This window comes from Globicephala melas, chromosome 7 (genome assembly GCF_963455315.2).
Source record: "Globicephala melas chromosome 7, mGloMel1.2, whole genome shotgun sequence".
In the NCBI taxonomy this organism is placed as follows: Eukaryota; Metazoa; Chordata; class Mammalia; order Artiodactyla; family Delphinidae; genus Globicephala; species Globicephala melas.
The window spans coordinates 97,974,873-98,001,158 of record NC_083320.1 but is presented as its reverse complement, the minus strand read 5'-3'; the positions used below and the strand labels follow the sequence as shown (position 1 = coordinate 98,001,158).

Genomic DNA, 26,286 nt, shown 5'->3' with positions numbered 1-26,286 from the left:
TCTCTCTGGTCATTTCAGTTGCTTCGAATGTCTTCCTATCTGTTGTTTTAGCTCACATTCCTATAGCGGTGAAGAGCTCTGTTTATTCATTCTTGCCAGCATCAAATATTATTTTACAAATCTGTTGCCAACTTGATAGGCAAAATGGCGTCTCTTTCATTCACATATCTTTGATTACTAATTAGGATAAATCTTGTTTTGCATGTTTATTAGTCATTTGTATTTCAACTTCTGAAAATCACCTTTATGCTCTTTGCGTACTTGTTTTTTTGCTTTTGAATTTAATTTTTTATACTATTTTTTAATAAATTTCTTAATTTTTGTTTTTGGCTGCGTTGGGTCTTCATCGCTGTGCGGGGGCTTTCTACAGTTGCGGCGAGCAGGGGCTACTCTTCCTGTAGTGCGCGGGCTTCTCATTGCAATGGCTTCTCTTGTTGCGGTATGCTCTTTGCATACTTTTCTTAATGGTTAACAGGATATTTATAAAGATTTTTATATACTTATATATGACAGGTATTACAATATCCTTTATTAGATTTATTGCTAACATTTTATTCTTTTTAAAACTTTTGGAGATGTAACTGTATTTTCTGATACCATTGTTTAATGATTGATTTCTTTTTTGGAGAGTAGTATATTCGTGTGGTTTAAGATTTGACAATACTAAAGGACATTCATTCAGTGAGGTGTCTCCTCTCCAAACTTGCCCTCTGTCACCTCCTGAAATCACTCACTGTTGCCAATATCTAGACTTTTTTCTACATATTACATATTTATAAATTTCTGTATTCTTTTTTATACAAATGATAAAGTAGTATCTGTACTCTTCCAAAACATTTTTTTCCTCTTAGATTTTGGATTTTCATTTTTTCTATCAGTACATGAGGAGTTTCCTTATTCTTTTTATGGCAACCTAGTATTCCACTGAATGATTTATGGTAGTTTTTAAAAAAAATTTTCATACAATTTTTAAAGGTTACACTCCATTTACAGTCATTACAAAATATTGGCTATGTTCTCCATGTTGTACAATACGTCCTTGTAGCCTATCTTACACCTGATAGTTTGTAGCTCTCACTCCCCCTCCCCTATATTGCCTCCCCACTGATAACCTCTAATTTGTTCTCTGTGAGTCTGCTTCTTTTTTGTTATATTCACTAGTTTGTTGTATTTTTTAGATTCACTTTGGAAAATATTATGGTCGATTTTTGACCAGAAAAAGTCTTGAAGGGTTTTACAGACAGATGTGTCTTTTCATTTATAATTTTATCCTTTTTTTTTTAATGCTTAAAATTTCTCCTCCACCCTGCAATCACTTAAAAATTTGTGTTTTCTTCCTATGTGGTTTTAAATAAGACTTTTTATTTTAACATAAATGGAGATTCTCATGCAGTTGTAAAAGATAATACAGAGAGATCCCTTGTACCCTATACCCAGTTTTCCTCAGTGGTAACATCTTGTAACACTATGATAAAATGTCACAACTAGGATGTTGACATGGATAATTAAGAGCGTTTCTGTCACCTTAAGGATCCCTCGTGTTGTTCTAATACAGCCACAGCTACTTCCAGCTCACTCACCCCACCCTGTACTTAACCCCTGACAACTACTGATCTGTTCTCCATTCCTGTAAGGTTATCATTTTAAGATTGTTGTGTAAATGGAGTCATACCGTATGTGATCTTTTGGGATTTGCTTTTTTCACTCAGCATACTTCTCTGGAGATGCAGCAAGGTTGCCGTGTGTATTAATGGTACGTTTCCTTTCATTCCTGAATGTATTCCATTGTATGGATATACCACAGTGTGGGTAACCATTCACCCATCGAAAGACATCTGCGTTGTTTCCAGTTTTGGGCTATTATGAATGAAGCTGCTGTAAACATTTATTTACAGGTTTTTGTGTAAACATAGGTTTTCATTTTTCTGAGATAAATGCCCAAGAGTATAACTGCTGTGTTGCGTTGGAGTTGCATGTTTATTTTTTGAGAAACTGTCAAAGTGTTTTCCAGACCGGCTGTACCATTTTACATTCCAACCAGCAATGCATAATGATCCAGTTCCCTGCAACCTCAGTAGCATTTGGTGGTGTCATTATTTTTTATTTTAGACATTCTGATAGCTATGTAATGATATCTCATTATGGTTTTAATTTGCATTTCCCTGAAGGCTAATGATATTAAACCTCTTTCATGTGCTTATTTGCCATGTGTATATCCTTTGTGTCCTTTGCCCATTTTCTAATTGGACTGTTTGGTTTTTTACTATTGAGTTTTAAGAGTTCTCTGTATATTCTATATGATTAGCCCTTCATTGGATTTGTGGTTTGAAAATATTTTCTCCCAGTCTGTAAGTTGTCTTTTCATTCTCATAAAGCAAAAGTTTTTAATTTTGATGAGGTGCAATTTATCAGTTTTTCCTTTTATGGATTGTGATTTTGGTGCCAAAACTAAGCCTAGTCCTAGCGCTTACAGATTTTATTTTTTCTAAGAGGTTTACAGTTTTACATTTAAGTCTCTGATCCACTTTGAGGTAATTATATAAGGTGTGAAGTATAAGCCAGAATGTTTTGGTTTTTGTTTGCCTATGATGTCCAGTTGCTCTGGCACCATTTGTCAAAAAGATGATATTTCTCCGTTGAATTGTTCTTGCACCTTTGCCAAAAATCTGTTGGGCATATTTGTATGGGTTTATTTCTGTTTCTTCTATTATGTCCCATTGATCTTATGTGGTTACTGCCAATACCACACAGGCTTGATTGTTGTAATTATTTAAGTCTCGGGATCAGACAAAAGTCCTCCCACTGTCTTATTTTTCAAAATTGTTTTTAGATATTCTAGTTCTTTTGCCTCTGCATAAAAATATGCTAATAATTCTGTTTATATCCTGTTTGTGGGGATTTTGAAAAGAATTGCATCCACTCTGTGTATCATTTTGAGGAGAATTGGCGTCCGTGCTATTTGAATCTTCCAGTTTGTGAACATAGTGTGTCTCTCCATTCATTTAGATCTCCTTTGATTTCTTTCATTAGCATTGTATAGTTCTCAGCACACAAGTCTCATAGGTGTTTCATTAGATTAACATCAAAGTATTTAATTTCTTTGCGTGATTGGAGGTGGTATTGTTTTTTAAATTTTGGTTTCCACATGTTTGTTATTAGTATGCAGAAGTATAATTGACTTGTGTCTATGTGTGTTGCACTTGTATCCTGTGACCTTGCTGAACTCGCTTATTCTAGATTTTTTTTTTGATTCCTTGAAATTTTCTACGTAAGCAATCATGTCATCTGCAAATAGGGACAGTTTTAGTTCTTAATTTCCAATCTGTATGTCTTTTATTTCCTTGCCTTGTATTATTGCCCTGGTCATAACTTCCAGCATTATGTGGAGTAAGAATGGCTGAGAACAGACATTCTTGTCTTGTTCGCCATTTTAGAAAGAAGGCATTCATTCTTTCACCATCAGTGAGCGCTATAGGGTGTTTTTTGTAGTCTCTTCATTTAGTTGGGGGTAATTCTGCTCTATTTCTATTTATCTAACATTTTTTATCATGAATGGGTATTGGATTTTGTCAGATGGCTTTTTTGCATCAAAGGATATGATCATGTGATTTTTCATCTTTAACCTATTGATATGGTGGATCACACTAATTGATTTCAAATATTCAATCAACCTTGCATCCCTGGAATGAAACTTACTGGTCATGGTGTATAATTTAAGTATATTGCTGAATTCTATTTGCTCATATTTTGTTAAAAGATATTTACATCTAACTATTATTGGTCTGTAGGTTTAGGTTTTGTTTGGTGCTGTCTTTGATTTTGGTATCAGGGTGATAGATCACAAAATGAATTGGGAAGTGTTCCATCCTCTTCTCTTCTCTTTGGAAAAGACTGTGTAGAATTGCTGTTAATTCTTCTTTAAACATTTAGTGAAATTCTCCAGTGAACTCATGTGGGCGTGTAGATTTCTTTTTGGAAGGCTTTTAAAATTACAAATTTAATTTCCTTGAAAGTTATTAGGACTACTAAAATAATCTATTTCACCTTAGGTGAGTTGTGGTAGTTTGTGTTTGCTGAGGAATTGGCCTGTTTCATCTAAGTTGTTAACTGTATTGTGTAGAGTTGCTTACAGTGTTCTCTTCATTTCCATTGATGGTTGCAAAGTCTGTAATAATATCTCGTTTCATTCCTGGTGTTGGTAGTTTGTGCTTTCCAATTTTTCTTTTGTTAGACTTGCTATTAATTATTGAGAGGGGGTGTTGAAGTCTCAAAGTATAACTCTGGACTTGTATATTTCTCCTTTTAGTTCTATCATTTTTTGCTTCACATATTTTGCTGTTAGCTGCTGGTAGACATTTTGATTATATTAGGAGGTGGTCTATTAGATTTAGTTGACTAAAACTTGAATTTTCGTTTTATTTTCACTGTATTGCTAACACTTTTTGGAATCTGTCCAGAAATTATGTAATGTTTTTCCTCTGGTTTATCCTGAAATAAGGCCTCCTTTAGCATAAAGCACATTTTATTTCTTAATTGTTCTTAGTTAATATTCAACGTTCCAAGAGGGGAATGAAGTGGCTGAGTTCTGTGACAAGACCTAAGGGTTATATGATACTGGGATAATTGGTTGTGAAACGCATAGAGTTTCAGTCTGCTACTAAAACATTAGCTTTATTCCTTTTAGGTAAAAATAAATTAATAAGTAAGCTTCTGTTGATTCAGAGCTTTCGGAAATCGTGAGTTTTATAAAAGATGATGTTAGCAAAATGCTTTAAAATATGGGATTTAGTGGCAAAGTTTGGGCTTTGATCCCTGTTACACTTGTTACCTGTGTGGTTACGGAACGGTTGTGTAAAGGCCCTAATACCTGTGAAATGGGAGTGAAACCTTTCAGGATTGTTTTAAGGATCCAGTGAGTAACCTAGTGCCTAGCACTCACTAAATGTTTCTGTTGCCTTAGTTGGAAAAAGGAATAGGACTAATGAGTTTGGGATTGGCTTTACTTTCAGTCCTGAAAAGTTTTCTCACTGTAGGAACTGTTTCCTTTCAGTTGGCATGGATTCATTCTGTTGCTTAGAAGACATTGAGCAGGAAGGTGTAGGTGGCTAGGAGTAGTCAGTCGACTTCACCAGTTCATGTTTCTATGTGGGTCAGAAACACTGTCTTTAGAAAGTGAAAGCATGTTTACTTGTATATTTCATCACACTAACTGGCCTGTTTCATGGTGCAGAGAATCTGCCAATCTGCCTGTTTCACTGGGTACACCTTAGTCATCAAGACGTTCAACCATGTCCCAAGCCAGGTATTAGAACCAAATGCAGGGTGGGTATCCAAATTCAGCTTTGTAATATTCCTTCTGATCAGGCATGTTGAAAATTAGCAGCAAAACCGACCTCTCCTTTAAAGTAGTATAAAGATTTTTTTAGAAAACCAACAGTGGTAGTGGTTGGGAAAACCTCTGAGGCAGAGCAGTTTTTATGAAGAGTCGCTGAATATCTCAGTTTTGCAGTGAGTTTTTCTCTGTGGGTTTCATTTTGTTAAATCACCTTGATTTAACAGGAGACCAGGAGACAAGAGGAAGAAAGCCCAGTTGGCAGGAAATCTCTGAATCCTCTATTAGGTATTTGTTTTCATTGGACACAATACTCAGTTGGGAGTCATCATAGGGTTATCAGGAATTTTTTTTTAACATCTTTATTGGAGTATAATTGCTTTACAATGGTGTGTTAGTTTCTGCTGTATAACCAAGTGAATCAGCTTTACATATACATATATCCCCATATCCCTTCCATCTTACGTCTCCCTCCCTCCCACCCTCCCTATCCCACCCTCCCTATCCCACCCCTCTAGGTGGTCACAAAGCACTGAGCTGATCTCCCTGTGCTATGCGGCTGCTTCCCACTGGCTATCTATTTTACATTTGGTAGTGTATATATGTCCATGCCACTCTCTTACTTGGTCCCAGCTTATCCTTCCCCCTCCCCGTGTCCTCAAGTCCATTCTCTATGTCTTCGTCTTTAGGAATTTTTTTTTAAGGGGAGAACGACCTTGGTTAATTGTGGCAAAACACGTAATAGGTCCAGGGGTTCCAGAAGCCATGTGATGGCTTTGTAAACCCTTACAGGTATCTTAAAATATTACTTGGGGACCAGAACACACCCTTTGGCTGGCGACCTCATTATCTTTACTCATACCCATTTCCCTACCCTTCTGTATTGCTCTCCATATCAGAGTCCAAGAAACTAGAATTAAATGTCTGAGGAAGACACGCCTCAGCCCCGAGGACCTGACTCCCAGTATTCATAGGGAAATGTGTTTTCTTTTAAAAAATTGCAGTATAGTTGATTTACAATGTATTAGTTTCAGGTGTAGAGCACAGTGATTCAGTATTTTTGCAGATTATACTCCATTATAAGCTATTACAAGATAATGGCTATAATCCCCTGGGCTATACAATATATCCTTGTTGCTCATCTAGCTTATGTATAGTAGTTTGTGTGTGTTAATCCCATACCCCTCGTTTGTCCTTCTCCCCTTTGGTAACCACATGTTAGTTTTCTGTATCTGAATCTGTTTGTCTTTTGCATATACACTCATTTGTATTATTTTTCAGATTTCACATATGAGTGATATCATACAGAATTTGTCTTTCTCTGTCTTATTTCACTAAGCATAATATTCTCTAGATCCATCCACTTCGCTGCAAATGGCAGAATTCTTTTTTTTGCTGCTGAGTAGTATTCTGTTTTGTGTGTGTGTGTGTGTATATATATATATATACATATATACACCACATCTTTATCCATTTGTCTGTTGATGGGCACTTGGGTTGCTTCTATGTCTTGACTATCGCAAATAGTGCTGTTATGAACATTAGGATGCGTATATCTTTTCAGATTAGTGTTTTCATTTTTTCCGGATATATACCCACGGGTGGAAATGCTGGATCATTTGGTAGTTCTAGTTTTATTTTTTTGAGGAACCTTCATACTGTTTTCCATGGCGGCGGCACCAATTTGCATTCCTGCCGACAGTGTACAAGGGTTCCCTTTTCTCCACATCCTTGCCAACATTTGTTATGTGTAGACTTTTTGATGATGGCCATTCTGACAGGTGTGAGGTGATAGCTCATTGTTTTGATTCGCATTTCTGATGATTAGCGATGTTGAGCATCTTTTCATGTGCCTATTAGCCATCTGTATGTCTTCTTCGGAAAAATGTCTAGTCAGGTCTTCTGCAGGGAAATGCAGTTAGGATCACTAGGAGGGAGGCCCTTAGGCCCAAGGGCAAGAGAAATTGATTCCCCAGCAAACTGGAGGGAGGTAAACATATTTTGAAAAAACCAAACAGTTTTTCAAAGCTGCCCTCTTCAGGGAAGGAATTATCCCCATCAAGAAGCTTTTATTAAGTGACTAATGAAGTCTGGTGCTCCCGGGGCCCACCTTCCTGTGGGAGTGATTCTTTTTTTTAAACTACTTACCCAAATAAGAATGTGTGCGGCCTGAACTTCAGTTTTACTGAACTCTTATATGACTGTGGCGTTATTTACTGCAGGTGTTTCAAAAAAACGAAAAGGATTCCAACAACTAAGGCAGATGGCGCAGTGGTTAGGAGACAGACTGCTGACTCGCTTTGCTTGCTGCCTCTGGAATCACCTGGCAGACATCTGAGCAGGTGATTAAATAACAGGTGCGCTGGGACGGGGCCAGCCCTCTGTGCACAGGGCCTGTTACACGTTCATCTGCAGGTGGCCGTGCCTGGGTGAGTCAGAGCTACAGGTGATGAGCGTGGAGGAGAAGGTGAGTGGGGGTTCCTGCAGTCACCCCCGAGGGCCCATACTGCTTGGGGGAGGGAACCTGCAGCAAAGAGCCTGCCTGTAGATTTGAATAAAACCCCATTCCCGCCTGAGTGACAGACTTCAGTGTTAAACATCCTAGTGAGCTAGGGATTTTCAGTTCATGATTCTATGTGGAAGAAATTGCACAATATAATTCTTAAGTGATTTGCAATCTGCCTTTCAGGTAGGTTTTATTTCAGTTGTGCGTGAAGCCTAGTCTCAGAGCCGCTCGTGGGAGCCATGGAGTCTTCGCTGGCTCTGTTCTCCCGCTCAGGCTAGGGCTGGGGAAGAACAATGTAGACAAGTGGCAGAACTTGGCCAGCTCACCCGTGGAGCGTCACAGAGCCAAGGAGATTGTGAGCAGTGCTTGAGGTCAAGTTAGCCAAGCTCGAGGCTGGGAGCCCAGTTGGCCGGGACTCCCAGCAGCAGGAGTGATAACGGCTGGCTGACAGCGTCTCCCCAGCTCTGCAGGGTTCTTACACCTCTCTCTGAACTCCCTACTTAAAGTAGTACTTTCCCAACTGTGGGTTGCAGCCCAGTGGTGAATTGTGAAATTGATTTAGTGGTTTCCAACAAGTATTAGAAAAAAGGAAAATTGAAGAAAGGGTCAGAATTATTCACAAGTATTACAGACTGTTTCCTCAAGTGTAGTCAGGCATGCCAGGTGTTTGTTTACTAGGTAATAAGATAAAATGTATCCCTTTACTGTGGGTCAAAAGTTTTAAAATTACTGGACTTCTTAGCAATCACTTCCTCCTATAGAAGATCCCCACAACATACACCTCTCAAAAAGAAGGGTTGCCAGTCCCCCAAAGTTGGGCACATTTAATCTACCTTTAAAAGAAAGAGACTGTTGGGCTTCCCTGGTGGCGCAGTGGTTGAGAGTCCGCCTGCCGATGCCGGGGACACGGTTTCGTGCCCCGGTCCGGGGCACGAAAAGAAAGAGACTGTTTTAAGAACACTAGTCAACCTGCCAGGTAAGGTTAATGTCCTTCTGGTGCCTTCTGAATTCAGAAGGGCTGAGTGAGGGGGGAGACAGAGGGTTTGGGAACATCTCAGTCGTTACTGGGCTGTGTAACAAACCACCCCAAAGCTTAGTGGCTAATTAAGCCTGGGCCCATCTTATTTTGCCGAGGAATTAGATGGGTTAAGAATCAGGACAGGACACAGCAGGGATGGCTTATCTCTATTTCTTAATGTCTGAGGCCTTGGGCAGGAAGACTTGATGACCAGAGGTGACCTGACCCCTGGGGGTTGGAATCACCTGGAGGGATCTTCATCCACACATCTGTTACCCAGCCCAACTGGGGGAAGGAAAGTGCAGCGTTTATTTCAGGGTGCCAAGCAAGGAGTCCAGGGCAGCTGGTACTCAAAACACTGAAATCCCTGAAGGGTTTTAGGAAAGCCTTTTGAAAGGCCAGGTGAGGGAGGGGGTCATGGGGTATGTGATCGCTGGTGCAGAATTCTCTTGATTGGTTGATGGTGAGGTAACAGGGTGGTGTCACGGGTTAACGGGATCAATCCTTAGGCGCCAGGAGGTCCGGAGGCTACTTGCTCATGATCATCGAGTAATGAATTTTTTCTATTTGGTGGTGGACTTACCTCTGTAAAACAGCTTAGGACAGTGCATCAGATACTGCTATCTAAGTACTTTAGAGAGGAGCTACAGCAGAGGATATGGGGAAGGAGTCTGTCCCAGGAAGGTCCTGCTCTGTATCTAGCAGTAACGCTCCCTGTCAGCAGGACCTCAGCCGAGGCTGCTAACCAGAGCCCTGCAATGGCCTCTCTGTGCAGGCAGAACCTACGTGGCCTTTTCACATCTAGCCTCAGAGCTCACTGTTGGGCCTTCTCATAGTTACAAGTGAGTCACTGGGGGAAGAGACACAGCCCACACCTTTCCAGGGAGAAAGTGACCCAAAAAATCGTGAATACGTTTTTAAACTGCCACAGCTCTTTGAGATTTTTGGGGGGGAGGGTGATGAAGTTTAGTGGCCTTTGAAGGAAAGGCTGTACTTGATTGAACACGGAGGGACAGCACCCATCAGTCCTCTTACTGGCTTGTACTGCTCACCGTACGACAGGTCAGTACATCAAGAGACGAGTTGCTGGGGCAAGCAGTAGAGACTTTTATTCGGAAAGCCAGCAGACCGAGAAGTTGGTGGACTAGTGTCCCAAAGAACCATCTTCTCAAGTTAGAATTCAGGCTTCTTTTCTACTAAAAGGGGAGGGGGTGTGGCTCATTGTTGCAAACTTCTGGGTGCCAGAATCCTTTGTTCTTGCAGCTGTCCCTGTAGGTCAGGTCAGGACAGGATGTTCTGTGAACCTCCCACATAACAAGTATTATTCTCTGTTCTGCAACTTTTTTTCTCTATATGAATAGACAAGTGTTACACCTTTAAAGGGTAGAGCCTTGAGAATGGGCTATCCTGTATATTTCAGGCTCTAGGCAACATTCTTTTACAGAAGGTGCAGAGCCAGAATGACTAAGCACAGGCAACAGCACAGAAGGGTTAGAGCTAAAGGAATAGATTCCACGTGGAGTCAGGGTGGTTCTTCTCTGTTACAGTCCCAGGTCGGAGGGCACACGGCCTCTGTGCAGAAGGAAAGGGGCGTGGTGGCTAGAATGGAGTCCCTGCAGACAGAGAGCTGCAATCAGAGAACAATTTACTTTTGAAATGCTAGAGGAGAGCCGTCCTCTGAAAGGCGTGAGAATTACTCTCCAAGGCAAACAGACTGTTAGGAAGCATTTAGCTAATTACTAGACAAACCAGTCATGAACAACCACAGCTGAAGGCAACCCCGTGTGCTAGCCACTGATTAGTCCCTACAGAGAGGAACATTCTGAAGTAAGAGGTGGTATAGACCATACCTAGGCCTTTATTCCCTTTCCAGAAAAGCCTGAGATCTACCCAGACCGGGGAATGTGGAGCTCAGAGGGCAGGAGGGTTGGTCTGGGTTCTCTGCCCCATTCTGGAGGCAGCCTAGTCTGCTTGGTTCTGCTCAGGAGGGGAGGGCCCTTTAAGTCCCCAGTCCTTTCAAAAGGGAAGGTCAAAGGATTGTGGGACTCAGCCACTTGCACAGGCCTCTAAGAAACAGCAACCTATTTTGAAAAACAGACAGGCTTTCATGCAAATGAGGCTTTCAGAGGCAATTTGATAGCAAATGGGATGCCTATTACACGATTAGCAAACAGTGTTTGCTTTCCCAAGCTGGAATAATCCTCTTAATCTAGCTGCATTCATTTGGATAATCGGCAAAATCGTGTTTGTGGACTTTTAATGATAGTAGAGGCAAGTTGCGGAGAGACTCTGATTTCCACAGATCTCAAAAACCTGTCAGTAACTTGAGCTGGGCACGGTGGTGGCCACTGATGGCCGGGGCTGCCCTGGGTCCTGCTGTCAGGGTGGGGCGGGGTGGGGGGAGGCCATTCATACGCTCCCTGAGAGGACTCGACACAAAATACACCAGTGTTTTTGCACTGTTTTGGTATCTCGACACTTTTTAACATACAGGGAGCTCCTGTGTGAATAAGTAAATAATACATCGGGGACTGTCTCAACCTTCCAGAGGTACTGCACCCCACCGCGTTCCCTAGCTACTTCTGTGTTCTCCTGGGGCCCTGGGAGAGGGGTCACACCCCATCCCCAGCCAGGATCACTGGGGTCTCTGTCCCCTGGGCTTTTCCCCTAACTCTCCATCTCCCCCTTTCTCCGGGAACTTTGGGGCTCTCCTACAGCCCCTGGAAGGGAGTCACCCTGCTCACATGGGTTCTTGCCCCTCCCGAGGCAGCCCCTATTTGGCGGAGCCAGAGCCTGTGGCCAAGGCCACATAAATCAAAGCGCAGGGATTTATTCCCTCCAGGCCTTAGGGTGATTGATAGGAGGTGCACTGGGGCACACTTCCCAAAGTTGCCTATAGTGGTTTTCCCTGCTGTGGTCTGCATCTGAGGAACTGGCCGGGGAGGCGGGGCTGTATCCCTGGGCACCACCGCCAGTGCCCTTGATGCTCTCTGATGCTCTCGGGAGGGCCTCTCCCCCCTCCCCTTCTCCTTCCTCTCTTTCCCCTCCCCCTCCTGCGTGGGACACCAGCTGGTGGTCCTGTGCAGAATGGCGGGGGGTGGGGTGGTCAGGACGCACAGGACAGCGGCTGAAGCTGGAGGACCGGACACGCGGGGCAAGGGTGGAGCCCTTCTCCAGGGTCCACAGAGGGCTGGATTTGGAGATGCATTTCAGGGCGTGATCAAGCCACTACCACTTTGCTCTCCTGGGTCCCCCAAGGTGGGGTCTCCCGCGTTGGGCTTCAGTTGCTTTTATTTTGGGGTGGGGGAGGGGCAGAAGAGCGAACTCTGGCTCCTCGATGGTTTATTTAAATGACCCTCTCGGAGGGACCCATTCCACCGCGAAATTTCATTAATGTGCGCGGTAGTGCGCTTTGATTCGCGGCTAATGCCGCTGGTGGGAAACCGTAGCCTCTGGTGCGAGAGCACATCGGCTTGAGCAAACACGTATGTTAATAACGCTGATGTGGCGTTTGGTGTTCCTGAAAGATGGTAGCATGTCCGTACTGTCTGCGCCAACACTTACAGATGGGAGGGAACGACAAAAAAATAAAGCCATCCACTTGCAACATCTGTAGCCAGTATTTATAGATGGGAGCAATCTGTTGGTGATTCCAGTGGACCCACCCAGATGCTGCGCCCTGCGTTATTCAGTGAGCTCCACTGCAGGACCATCTAGTGTGGAGGCGAACTGGGGCATCTGAGTTTTGACGGGCATGCTGGCTTACTCTAAGGGGTAGCTCCTGGCCTGTCATCTCCTCCTTAGGACGAACTTGATGTACCATCTGCTGTCCGCTGTGTTGGTGGCGCCCCTGAGGACTCACCCAGCTGAAGCACCCCGAAAGGGATTCCTTGGCAGTCTTCTGTGGCATCAAACAAGTTAGCAACTTTTGCCCCTGCCTTCTTGGATAGAGATCAGTTTGTTTCCCCAGCAAAGCTGCTGGAATTGGCCTGACAAGCATCACATTCCACATTTAACCTTCAGGCTTATTCTAGAGGAATTAATTCAGACATCTATTGCATGGTACACAGGATGCTGGGTCTTGGAATGCATGTGGTACTGGATGAAATTGTAGATTTGTATAGGATTCTTGATTCATTTCTTCTACCTGGCTTTAAATGACTTGTAGCAATATTTCTAGCTTCTTCTGGAAAGGGGTTAGTTTGGTGCTTTAGACTTTGTTTCAAGTTACTCCCCACCAGGAGGACAGGAAATATCTTGACTTAATTAACTGGTTGCAATGGAAAGTGAGATTTTAAAATTTGGGCATCTCTCAACTTGTTAAGAGACAGTTTGTATGTGGAATCTGATTTTTTGTTTGGCAGTGTTAAACAACAAAAATTCAGCAAGTGAATTTGAAGATCTGACTGGCTTTGTTAAAGGCTTCGTGAATTGAACAACAGAGAGGAGCTTCGCTGAGCAGTAGAAAAGGAAAGGTTTTAAAGATAGAAAGGAAACAGAAAAAGGAAATTATTATCAAAGAATGCATTGTTTCAGGCACCGTCACCCTCCTAAGGGGAATGGAAGGTCGTATCAGCAGATTGCCTCACTAGTGCTGACCAGGTAATTCTAAGTTGACTGGTTAAAGGTTACATTCTGGGTTGGAGGGTAAGACTGCAATTAGATTAGGTATTAAGTTTTGGTTTGCTGAAGTGGGGCTTAGCACAAGTGACTCCATTTTAGGCCTGTTGTTTCTTTTGAACAGTTAGCCCCTTTTGATCAGACTCTAAGCTTAACTGAGAGACGTGACCAGAATTTAAGTCATTAGCATCCCTTTCAGCTGCCACTCGGTAGTTTTGCAGGTTTTACTGATCCTCTGTGTGACGTTCATGGGTCGTGATCCACATTCATGGAGCAGATGGCTGCGTCTCTGATAGTCACAGGTCCCGACTTCGGGTCTACAGTTTTTTTTAGTTGGTCTTTCTCTTCGTTCCTTTACTGATGTTCCATTCTTAGGGAGATCATTTGTTGGTGGTTAGTGGCTACGCACCCACATTTACAGCTCTTTGAGAGAATACAGTGCGCCAAGGAGACCACTATGATGATTATAAGCAGGATAATTCCCAACGTCTGGAGTGTACTTTGGAGCCATGGTCCCCAAGACCCAAATCAAAAGCAAATAAGTCAAAGAAAAACCCCACGGAAGGGGTCACTTTTTAAGCCAAGGGGCTTGTTCAGTGATCTTACGCAGCTGAGTTTCGACTTCCCCAGAAGTGTTAATCCAGTTACAGCTAGTGGTGTTGGTCACAGCACAGACACCTCCTTGCTCAGCTAAAAGGTAACCAAGGGCTGTCGTGTTATCAAGAAGAACTTGGACCAGAGAGTCTAAGGATTTTTGTTGGGAGTTATTGCCTTAGCAGATTTCACAGTACTTTCAAAGGGTTAAGGAGAGGCTCCTGCTCATAGCCTCATTTACATTCACTCCTAACTGGGGAAGCAGGGCCTTGTCAGAGGAAGTGAATCAGAATCGTGAACGTGTCCTGCTAATCCCCATTTGAATCTGTGGCTTAGGACTGGCAAGGTGACAGCCCTGGAGGCCAGTAAAATCTTGAATGTCTGTAGACCACACAGTCAGTTTTATTATGGTTACCCTTCCATTGTGTCCCTTTTTGTGTGTGTGTGTGTAGAGCCTAGATGCAAAGTACCCCAAGTTTGGGCTTACTACCCAGAGACGGGACTGATCTGAGTTTTTTGGTGACGGTTTAAAATGTTACCCCTCTTCTCCTTAGCAGTGACCTGGGAGATATGGACGATGGTGTTAGCTTTTTAGGCTGATGCCAGAGTAAAGGAAAGAGAGAAGAAGAAAGGGTTTCTTGTTTAGTTAAAGTATGAAGTATTGATCTGGTATCTTGGGAGGAAATAATCTACCTCGATGTCAGCTACTTTTCTTCCCGGTTAATTTGCTTTGGAGGTCTCCAGCATCTGCACAGGACCAGGTGTCAGGTGGAACCTTCTTCAGCTGTGATATGTGTATCCCAGGCTCAAGTCCCTGAAGTTGGCTGCCATTTGGGTAATGAGGAGGACTTGGTATAGTCCCTTACAAGGAGGTTCAAGGGCAGTCTTTGCTCTTAGTGATTCCAAATCAGAAGGGTGGGAGAAAATGGGAAACATGAGTTTGGAGAGTTGTAGCCAGATGTTTGAGGAAATTAGAAGAATTCAGGATCCAGTCCAGTTTAGAGATAAATAACAAAACCTCAAAGATAGGTCTTCCCTGGTGGCGCAGTGGTTGAGAGTCCGCCTGCCGATGCAGGGGACACGGGTTCGTGCCCCGGTCCGGGAAGATCCCACATGCCGCGGAGCGGCTGGGCTCGTGAGCCATGGCTGCTGAGCCTGCGCGTCCGGAGCCTGTGCTCCGCAACAGGAGAGGCCACAATAGTGAGAGGCCCGCGTACCGCAAAAAAACCCCCAAAAACCCCTCAAAGATAATTAACAGAACCAGAACCTACAAAAATTACGCCAACATAATTTTTATCTCTATAATCACTCCCATTTTTTTAAGATAATCACAGTAAAGCTAATTTGTTTGCGTGAAACTTAATTATTTACATAAATGCAGCACGAATAGTGATAAACCATTTAAGTCCTTTTAAAGACTGCTTTGCTGACACCTTGTAAGCAAGGTACCAGGTCAGTTTTTCCAAGGGGCTTTATTGGCTCCATGAAGTTAACTTTAGATCTTAAAACCTGATCATATCTGGGTCTGTGAATATTTGACAAGCCAGTCAAATATTGGTGATATAGCCAATGTTTCCAATTGTGTCCTGTTACAAGGAGAACAGATGCTTATTGAGCTTATGTACATAACCAACTGTATTGCCATGAAAACGATACCTAAGAGTTTCTGAATTCTGGAGGAATCAGGTAGGAAGAAAAAGTACATGTTTCATCCTTGTTTACAGAGGTATAATTTACCATTGCTGTAAGTCCTAGATAGCTTAAGAGAAAAGGTTTCTTTAAATCTGGAAAAACAAAGCATTAAGGCACCAGCAGTGTTTTAAAACAAAAGTCTAAAAATTGTAATCATCCTCTTCAGTTTATTCAGTCTCATTAATTCTTGTTCTGCTTGAGTCTAGTTTCTCTATTAGTTCTGGAAATTCTTACTTGGTTCAGTTTTATGCTCTTAAAGTTACTGAAATGCTCTACTTGTCCAAAGTCTTTTCCATAAGTCTCCTTGAAGATGAAGTACTTCTGCAGGAACATTTTTGTAAAAGCATCAAAGTAAAACAATAACTATCTGAAAATGACAAAAGATTTTTTTTAAATGTCCATTGTTAAAAGGTCTGATGATGAGAGTTCAGTATAATGAACTGACAACGTTATTTGCTTATTTCTGTGACATACATTTTAAGATAGTAACTAGAATTACAAGTGATAACATTATACTAGGACGTCATATTTCTAGGAATTTCATACAATTTCTGGAACACTTATTAATAACATATATAAACACAAATAAAATGTAAAGTTTTGCATCACTTATTGGACAGTATTTCCTATGTAATTTAACATACCAAATAAGCGTAATTAATGTAATATCCTACTTTTTTTTAAGGAGAGAACAAATCTTTTGAGATGTTCCAGTGGCCTCTGGAAAATTCCAAAGTTAGCTCAAGTTCAGAAAGACTTCATTTAGAATTTGATTTGGGAGAAGTTTGTCAAAAATATCAAAAGGTTTGAAAACACCGTGCCAAATAGGATCATAGGTCACTGTGAAACAATTCGTAGTTCTCTATCTCACCATAGTGATAATTAAAGACTTTGAAGTCAAATACAGAAAGTTAAAATAGTTGTAACACATAAACACCTTAGCTCTTTTAATAGGGAAGAATCAGTTTTCTTAAGTAATAAGAAACCTCCTAAGAACAACATGAAACACAGGAAATTATTTTGACAAGACATAAAATCTTTGTTTTCTAGGCAGGTTACTTAAAAGGTAAAGATGCATCAGTCCAAAGAGGGCGCTGAGCACACCAATTTTGTAGCCATGAAGGTGGATTTGTAACATTATTGGCTTTTTCACTCCCCTATCCCCATTTTTGGTGGGAAGAGAATTTTAAAAAAACTTGAACCTAATGTAAGTCACTTTCAATTTATTACATCTCCTTCAGAACATTCATTTTTAATGATTGTAACTTTCCTCTAAATGGATGTACCGTGAACAATCATCCTTCCCCTCTGGTTGACATGAAGAGTTTCTCTTCACCCTTCAGTTTTTCAATATTGTAAAAAAAACACTGCAACAGTAAAAGAATACCTTCAGAAGAAAAAAAGAATAGGTAAAGAGAAAACCTTTCACAGCCTCTTTTTAGGAGCAGACCAGTTGTCTAAAATCACTTTGTCCATTTAGCAGATGAAAGAAAATTGTTTTAATTGTATATAAGTACACTACAGATTTTAAAGCTTATTTTTAGAAGTCCTTATAACAAATTCATTCAGTCTTATCCAGCGTGACATAAAATTCCTTTCACAAGATTCCTTTTCCATAAATCTCTAGCTTGCTTTTTGCTGCTAGTAGCTTTAATTAAGTATTAGAATTTTTAACCATTAGAAACCTTAATTTCTAGTGAAAATAGGTAAGCAAATGTGGGCTATCTCTTACACTGGCATTCTGTGGCTTGAAAAATTTATAAATATTTTTAATAACTTTCAGAAATGCATGTTTTTTTCATAGCAAATTTCTCGTTTGTCACAGGATTCGCTGATAGAACTGAAAATCTTTAGTTCTTATGTAAAAGGAAGCCGAAAGTAGATAAACCTATGTTCAGTAATTAATGTTTCAGTATTTTATCTTATTTGGAAATGATTTGGATATTCAGTGAATTTAACTTAGCTCATGATTTAACTTAGCAAAACTTTAAGGTTTCAGGTTACCAAAAAGATTTGAGGAAACTATTTAAAAAGTTGACCCAAAAACTTTTTATTCTACTTAATTCTATTTATTTGTTCTTAACAAAGACTACTCACAAAAACTTCATTCGACAATAAATGATGTCAGTCTTCATCCTAAATTAATTTTCTGGCTGACAAATTTTGTAATAGAGATAACGTGAACTTATTATAGAGTAAAAGTATTACATTTGATGCTGATGACTCATTAAAGACATGGCTGTTTTAGTTAAACCAACAAACTTAAACTACCTTTAATACCTAATATTTTCCCAGATCACATGAACTTGAAATACATTTGGGTTAGTTTCTGTTATATTTCGGAGAATTTAACTTATATAAACACTTAGTTTTCTTTAAGCCAGTTAAGTAGAGTTCTTTTACAAATTAATTTTTTTGCAGTACCATCTGAAGGTAGAAAAATACCACATCTACATCTTCTATATAGATAGACACACATAAACATAGAGACAGATGTAAGCAGTGACCTTAGAGCCTCTGCTTTACTAGTTACAAAAGAATCTGGATCTAAGTTGTTTTTCTGGTAGATGGAATTAGTCAAGGCGGCCTGCTCAGATGGCTAAAGTTAAGTTTCAGATGACCTCCCCTTTTGTTTCCTGATAAGAATTACTTCCCTGAAGCTGGTATTTTAAAATTTACATCTCAGAGGCACAAGGAAGAAACCCCCAAATCTTCCCTTTTAAGATGAATAGGGCAAGTTTGGGGATTGGTAAAAAGGAGTAGGTGAATTTGAACTGCCTCTGGAGCTGCACTTAGAGCTGTGCAAATATTTTAAGATAAGGGCAGTTGGTTTTAATTCCTCAAGGAATTGGGTTGCAACTTAAATGACATCATAGGTTGATTCACCCATAAACCCTTTACAAGGGCTTTAAAACCCCTTCCATCCACCCCACATATCCTGGGTATTTACTTTTATGTTAGCTTGGAGGAGAGGCCCTAACAACTTCCTTTCAGGCTCTGAATATCAGCTTCGAATTTGGCCAAATTTCTGATCATAAAGTTTTATTGAATTATTTTAAATATCTTATCAAGTTTTAGCCAGGACATACTGCCAGTAAATATTTCTGGCAGTATTAAACAACCCTTAGATTTAAGAGGTGTCCCCAAGGTTGGTGCAAAAGATATTTTATTTTTCTCTCTCTATGGGGTGCTGTAGACAGACATCCAGGGGGAACCGACTCTACTAAGGATTCCCACCCTTAGCCAGCTTTTGCCAGTTTTCCCAGCAACCCATCTGGAGGCTCCAAATGGGATTTAAAATATTTTAGTTTCCCTTGGCTGTTTAAGGGTTTACCAGAAAATTCTTCAGAGACTGATCAACTCTGGGAGGGGTCCATACGGGGTTGGGGGGCGATGGTCTTTTGAAGGTAGACACAGCAGCATCTGTAAGGCCGTTAACTTGATAGATTTTTGTTTATTGTCTTGTAGAGTTTTTGGAGTGGAAAGACACTCCAGACAGAGGATGAGTAGAATGGATACTCAAGTAAAGGAGGATAGATGGGAGCAGTAGGAGTTACGTCAGTATTTTGTTTTAGATACCTCTCATAGCTTTAATTTTTTATTTAATTAATTAATTTATTTTTGGCTGCGTTGGGTCTTCGTTGGTGCGCGCGGGCTTTCTCTAGTTGCGGCGAGCGGGGGCTGCTCTTCGTCGTGGTGCGTGGGCTTCTCGTTGCGGTGGCTTCTCTTGTTGCGGAGCACGGGCTCTAGGCGCGTGGGCTTCAGTAGCTGCGGCGCGCGGGCTCAGTAGTTGTGGCTCACGGGCTCTAGAGCGCAGGCTCAGTAGTTGTGGCACACGGGCTTAGTTGCTCCCGCGGCATGTGGGATCTTCCCGTATCAGGGCTCGAACCCATGTCCCCTGCATTGGCAGGCGGAGTCTTAACCACTGCGCCACCAGGGAAGCCCTATTACTTTTTGGAATGCATCTTTCAACGAAGGTATTTTGGAATTTTGAAGCCTTTTGGAGGCTTCTGCATACCAATTAAACTAGGTGTCCCTTGCTTTTAAGTGCTCCTCTTAAATTGTCTTATCTAAATTAGAACATTCCTCATAATGGCCATTGTAATTTCCCTGAAGACCGGCAACAGTTTGGTAGGGCTCTTGGCTACAAATGGAATTCAACCCGCCTTTCTGTCCAGCCATATCTAGCCTCAAATGGGGTACAAGCCACATTTCTGTCCAGCCATATTTTGGGACCCCTAACTTGATGGTTTCCAAGCCAAGTTCTTAGGAAACAAAATTCTTTGTCGTTATTAATACAGTTTGGGCCATTTTTATAGATATTTATAGTTAAGCATACCACCTTCCAGCATACCTGCTTAATAACTCTTTGGATTTTAAGGATCCCATTTTTATTATCATTTATTTATTTAGGTAAGGCTTTGGGTCTCTCAGAGCCTCGCTATCTAAAAACGGACGTGCTGCTGGGTTGGGAATTTTGTGTGATGTTTTACAGTATACCCAGTTGCGTGGACATTTTGTAGAGGTTGGTGCGTGACCCACTGTGACCAACTTATCCAAACACGGGAGTCTTTGGTTTTGGAAGGGAGCATTCTAATAGCTCCTAAAGTGCTCGATCTCTGCCCACCAATTTTTGTGGCTTTTTTGACTTCTCAGGTCCCCATTAGCAATTAGCCTTTGTTGACACAAAATAAAACAGACAGACATACACACCTTAATGTATCAGCAGTAACCAAGAGATATTATTGCACCCTGGCCAAGAGAAGGCCCTGTGTGCATCGCCAGCAATTCCCCAGCAATCCCTAACCTGGAACTGGAGGTTGGGGAAAGGATAGAACCAGTGAACCCCAAAGAAAGGGGACTGTGGGCTGCTTGCTAACACGTGGGGAACTGCAGCTGCCCCCAGAAGTTCCCGGTGTGGAATCTGGAGACAAAGCCAAGGGCTGGGGTTTCCTATCATCTGGGAAATTGGGGTCTAAACTACCAGCAGCTCCCAATGTAGAACAAGTGAATCCAGACAAATGGGGGAACTAACTAGAAAGCAGATTCGATGGGGAGCTTGACACAAAGAAAGCAGCGCTCAGAACCAAGAGGCAACTTACCCATGACCCTCAGAAATGGAGAGGAAGACTGAGATCTCAGAGGGTTCGTGGGTACCACACTTCAGTTCCTCGTTGTCTCTAAAGCCCTCAGAAGTCTCCGTTGGTCCCACCACTGCCACCAAATTTGTTAAACAACAAAAATTCAGTTAAACTTGAAGATATAATTGGCTTTATTAAGAATTCATGAATCAGGCATCATCCCATCTAGCAACGGAACCCTGCTGAGCTGCAGAAAAGGAAAGGTTTTTAAAGGTGGAAAGGGAGCAGAAAAAGGAAATTATTAACAAAGAATGCATTGTTTTAGGCGTTCCTAAGGGGAATGGAAGGGCGTATTGGGGAGATTACCTCACTAGTGCCAACCAGGTCACTCCAGGTGAACTGGTTAAATTACCTACTTGGGGAAGAGGGTGGGTTAAGACTGTGGTTAGGTTAGGTATTCAGTCTTGGTTTGCTGGCGTGGGACTTAGCACAGACGATTCCATTTGGGGTCTGTTATTGCTTTTTAACAGCAGCATTGACGATTGAAGATAGGTTCTCACAGTGAAAATTTTTGAAGTCTTCCAGTAGAAACTGCATTTTGGTTTAGGAGGGATTAGGATGGTCTATGGTGATTCTAATCCAGGTTGATCGTTGTGGCATTTCACTAGCACTGTACCTGCTGGAAGTGGAAGCTGTCAAAAGGGTTTCAATGAAGTTGTGTTATCCTTAAATTGACCGGGAACCGACACGCTATGATAAAATACCTGCCTCTTGTAGCTGGGGCCAGTATCAGGCCAGTGTCCTTCATAAAATATACATTTTTTTGGTGTTATTTGGCCTTGAACTACAGTAAAGTACTTGGAAAAATGGGCACATCTTTGCTTTCCTGTTTAGGTTTGTCTTGAACAAATATTAAAATAGGTTATTTTCCCCTGGCTATGTATTTGCTGCTGGTGGAAAATAGAGGGCAGGTTACTATGAGTACAAGATGTCACAAGAGTAATGAATGAAAACCAGCTTTCGGAAGGTCCCTGCGTTTCATGCCAATGGTGCCAAGGTCTCTTACACAGGGCTTTAATTTGAGCATAGCTCATGAAGAGTATGGGATCTTGGCATCCTACTGTAGGCTTCAAGGTTCTGCCTAAGAAAGTAGATCTGGTGGCTGGAGCACAGGGGAGATGGGGGAGTTGGAGTGATTATAATGGGGATGCGGAAATTCCTTAAGGCAGGGAGTGGCTAGTAATCTTTGGATCTAAAGCTTTTGGGCACCGGCCTAGCTCCTGTCTGAACCCCTTTTATAGGGGAGTTTTCCTCTCTCTCATGTCTTTTCCCTCCTCAGGGGGCAGTAAGAGCTCTGGACCCTCCGCTGGGAGGGAATGATGGCTAAAGGAAGACTGTTTCTCTACTCACAACACTTCTGACACCAAGCACTTCTCCAGTTCTCTGTGGACACCAACGGGGTGTCCTGCAACTCAGTTCAATTCTGAAACTACCCAGACTTGGTGCAGACCCCTCAGGTTAAAGGCTCAGTCCCACAAGACTGTCCCCTACTTCAGACACCAGATGCAAGTGGTGTGTTCGTTCCCAGGTTACCCCCACTTCTGCCCAACTTGGCTACCAACCAGGAGTTCCTATGACCCCCTTCTCAGGTTACATTATTTGCTATATCAGTACACAGAACTCAGGAAAATATTTTCCTTATATTTGTCACTTTATTATAAAGGATGTTATAAAAGAAAAAAGTGAATAGCCAGATGAAGAGGTGCATAGGACAAGGTCTGGAACGGTTCAGAGCAAAGGAGCTGCTGTCCCAGTGGAGTTGGGATGTACCACTCTTCCAGCACATGGATGTGTTCACCAACCCCGAAGCTCTCTGATTTCCATCATTTAGGGTTTTTATGGAGGTTCTAGGACATAGGCACAGTTGATTAAAGCATTGGCCATTGGTGATTTTTTTTTCAACATCATTATTGGAGTATAATTGCTTTACAATGTTGTGTTAGTTTCTGCTGTATAACAAAGTGAATCAGCTATACGTATACATATATCCCCATATCCCCTCCCTCTTGCGTCTCCCTCCCACGCTCCCTTATCCCACCCCTCTAGGTGGTCACAGAGCACCGAGCTGAACTCCCTGTGCTATGTGGCTGCTTCCCACTAGCTGTCTATTTTACATTTGGAAGTGTATATATGTCCATGCCACTCTCTCACTTCGTCCCATCTTACCCTTCCCCCTCCCCATGTCCTCAAGTCTTTATTCCTGTCCTGCCCCTAGGTTCTTCAGAACCTTTTTTTTTTTGATTGCATATATATGTGTTAGCATACGGTATTTGTTTTTCTCTTTCTGACTTCACTCTGTATGACACACTCTAGGTCCATCCACTTCACTACAAACAACTCAATTTCGTTTCTTTTCATGGCTGAGTAATATTCCATTGTGTATATGCGCCACATTTTCTTTATCCTTTCATCTGTTGATGGACGCTTAGGTTGCTTCCATGTCCTGGCTATTGTAAATAGAGCTGCCATGAATATTGTGGTACAGGACTCTTTTTGAATGATGGTTTTCCCAGGGTATATGCCCAGTAGTGGGATTGCTGGGTTGTATGGTAGTTCTACTGTTACGTTTTTTGAGAAACCTCCATACTGTTCTCCATAGTGGCTGTATCAATTTACATTCCCACCAAGAGTGCAAGAGGGTTCCCTTTTCTCCACACCCTCTTCAGCATTTATTGTTTGTAGATTTTTTGATGATGGCCATTCTGACCCATGTGAGGTGATACCTCATTGTAGTTTTGATTTGCATTTCTCTAATGATTAGTGATGTTGAGCATCCTTTCATGTGTTTGTTGGCAATCTGTATATCTTCTTTGGAGAAATGTCTATTTAGGTCTTCTGCCCATTTTTGGATTGGGTTGTTTGTTCTTTTGATATTGAGCTGCATGAGCTGCTTGTATATTTTGGAGATAATTCCTTTGTCTTTTGCTTCGTTTGCAAATATTTTTTTCCCATTCTGAGGGTTGTCTTTTCCTCTTGTTTATGGTTTCCTTGGCTGTGCAAAAGCTTTTACGTTTCATCAGCTCCCATTTGTTTATTTTTGTTTTTATTTCCATTTCTCTAGGAGGTGGGTCAAAAGGATCTTGCTGTGATTTATCTCAAAGAGTGTTCTTCCTATGTTTTCCTCTAAGAGTTTTATAGTGTCTGGCCTTACATTTAAGTCTTTAATCCATTTTGGGATTATTTTTGTGTGTGGTGTTAGGGAGTGTTCTAATTTCATTCTTTTACATGTAGCTGTCCAGTTTTCCCAGCAACACTTATTGAAGAGGCTGTCTTTTCTCCATTGTATATTCTTGCCTCCTTTATGAAAGATAAGGTAACCATGTGTGTGTGGGTTTAACTCTGGGCATTCTGTCCTGTTCCATTAATCTAGATATCTGTTTCTGTGCCAGTACCATACTGTCTTGATTACTGTAGCTTTGTAGTATACTCTGAAGTCAGGGAGCCTGGTTCCTCCAGCTCCGTTTTTCTGTCTCAAGATTGCTTTGGCTATTTGGGGTCTTTTGTGTTTCCATACAAATTGTGAAATTTTTTGTTCTAGTTCTGTGGAAAATGCCAGTGGTAGTTTGATAGGGATTGCATTGAATCTGTAGAGTGCTTTGGGTAGTATAGTCATTTTCACAATGTTGATTCTTCCAATTCAAGAACATGGTATATCTCTCTGTCTGTTTGTATCTTCTTTAATTTCTTTCGTCAGTGTCTTATAGTTTTCGGCATTCAGGTCTTTTGTCTTCTTAGGTAGGTTTATTCCTAGGTATTTTATTCTTTTTGTTACAGTGGTAAATGGGAGTGTTTCCTTAATTTCTCTTTCAGATTTTCTATCATTAATGTATAGGAATGCCAGAGATTTCTGTGCATTAATTTTGTATCCTGCTACTTTACCAGATTCATTGATTAGCTCTAGTAGTTTTCTGGTATCATCTTTAGCATTCTCTATGTATAGTATCATGTCATCTGCAAACAGTGACAGTTTTATTTCTTCTTTTCTGATTTGGATTCCTTTTATTTCTTTTTCTTCTCTGATTGCTGTGGCTAAGACTTCCAAAACTATGTTGAATAATAGTGGTGAGAGTGGGCAATGGTGTCTTGTTCCTGATCTTACTGGAAACGGTTTCAGTGTTTCACCATTGAGAACGATGTTGTCTGTGGGTTTGTTATATATGGCCTTTATTATGTTGAAGTAGGTTCTCTCTATGCCTCCTTTCTGGAGGGTTTTTAATCATAAATGTGTGTTGAATTTTGTCAGAAGCTTTTTGTGCATCTTTTGAGATTATCATATGGTTTTTATCCTTCAGTTCTTTAATGTGGTGTATCACATTGATTGATTTGCATATATTGAAGAATCCTTGCATTCCTGGGATAAACCCCACTGGATCATTGTGTATGATCCTCTTAATGTGTTGTTGGATTCTGTTTGTTAGTATTTTGTTGAGGATTTTTGCATCTATATTCATCAGTGATATTGGCCTGTAGTTTTCATTTTTGTGACATCTTGGTCTGGTTTTGGTATCAGGGTGATGGTGGCCTCATAGAATGAGTTTGGGCGTGTTCCTCCCTCTGCCATATTTTGGAAGAGTTTGAGAAGAATAGGTGTTAGCTGTTCTCTAAATGTTTGATAGAATTTGCCTGTGAAGCCACCTGGTCCTGGGCTTTTGTTTGTTGGAAGACTTTTAATCACAGTCTCAATTTCAGTGCTTGTGATGGGCCTGTTTATATTTTCTATTTCTTCCTGGTTCAGTCTCAGAAGGTTGTGCTTTTCTAAGAATTTGTCCATTTCTTCCAGGTTGTCCATTTTATTGGCATATAGTTGCTTGCAGTAATCTCTCATGATCCTTTTTATTTCTGCAGTGTCAGTTGTTACTTCTCCTGTTATCATTTCTGACTCTACTGATTTGTCTTCTCCCTTTTTTTCTTGATGAGTCTGGCTAATGATTTATCAATTTTGTTTATCTTCTTAAAGAATCAGGTTTTAGTTTTATTGACCTTTGCATTGTTTCCTTCATTTCTTTTTCATTCGTTTCTGATGTGATGTTTATGATTTCTTTCCTTCTGCTAATTTTGGGTTTTTTTTTTTGTTGTTGTTGTTATTGTTCTTTCTCTAATTGCTTTAGGTGTAAGGTTAGGTTGTTTATTTGAGATGTTTCTTGTTTCTTGAGGTAGGATTGTATTGCTATAAACTTCCCTCAGAAGTGCTTTTCCTGCCTCCCATAGGTATTGGATCGTCATGTTTTCCTTGTCATTTGTTTCTAGGTATTTTTTGATTTCCTCTTTGATTTCTTCAGTGATCTCTTGGTTAGTTAGTAGCGTATTGTTTAACCTCCATGTGTTTGTATTTTTTAACAGTTTTTTTCCTGTAATTGATATCTAGTCTCAGAGTTGTTGTCAG

General features: G+C 41.2%; 1 protein-coding gene and 1 pseudogene across 1 annotated transcript in view; one reads left to right on the top strand and one right to left on the bottom strand.

The window, feature by feature from the left end:
- Positions 1–26,286, top strand: part of GPR39 (G protein-coupled receptor 39) — a 228,414-nt gene that overhangs the window by 138,335 nt on the left and 63,793 nt on the right. The gene's annotated exons all lie outside the window — the stretch shown is intronic.
- Positions 1–26,286, bottom strand: part of LOC115845708 (large ribosomal subunit protein P1-like) — a 101,165-nt pseudogene that overhangs the window by 22,661 nt on the left and 52,218 nt on the right.